This window comes from Euprymna scolopes, chromosome 4 (assembly GCF_053919585.1).
Source record: "Euprymna scolopes isolate OS-2025 chromosome 4, ASM5391958v1, whole genome shotgun sequence".
Classification (NCBI taxonomy): domain Eukaryota; kingdom Metazoa; phylum Mollusca; class Cephalopoda; order Sepiida; family Sepiolidae; genus Euprymna; species Euprymna scolopes.
Window position 1 is genome coordinate 32,330,497 of NC_136485.1, and position 440 is coordinate 32,330,936.

Sequence of the window (440 nt, forward strand, 5' to 3'; positions counted from 1 at the left end):
GAGATGGATGATCACGATGATGTAGCCTATGACCGGTATAAAATAATGATGATATACGACTCTGATGGGGGTAGAAAGGGTGATTTATCTTTATCGAGAGAATAGAGAGAAAGTACGTTTTATGTCTGTCATATTTCTCCGAACCAACCTGGAAATATGCAGGTAAATAATGGAGTTTCAGGAATGATTAATTGCATGCTCATATCTAGTTATTGACAGCGTATGAGTTTGTACATTCACACGCACACACACATACATATACGTCACACACATGTAAACAAAACAAACACAAAACACAGTAATATGTGATAAATAGTATATATTAAATAACATAAAAAACATAACAAAAAGTCAAGCAGTGAATATAATTTTATATATGCACTAGTGGCTGGTTCCCGACTTTCCCGCTTTAATATAGTTTAAGTCATGCAGATATCGTA

General features: G+C 34.1%; 1 protein-coding gene across 1 annotated transcript in view; it reads right to left on the reverse strand.

Annotated features, from left to right (window-relative positions):
• LOC145266994 (neuronal acetylcholine receptor subunit alpha-10-like) overlaps positions 1 to 207 on the reverse strand; it is a 616,119-nt gene extending 615,912 nt beyond the window's left edge. Inside the window, exon 1 of the mRNA XM_080122868.1 lies at positions 1 to 207. This exon is cut by the window's left edge and continues 418 nt beyond it. The gene's annotated coding sequence lies outside the window, so the exon portion shown is untranslated.
• Positions 208 to 440: the final 233 nt, after the last annotated feature.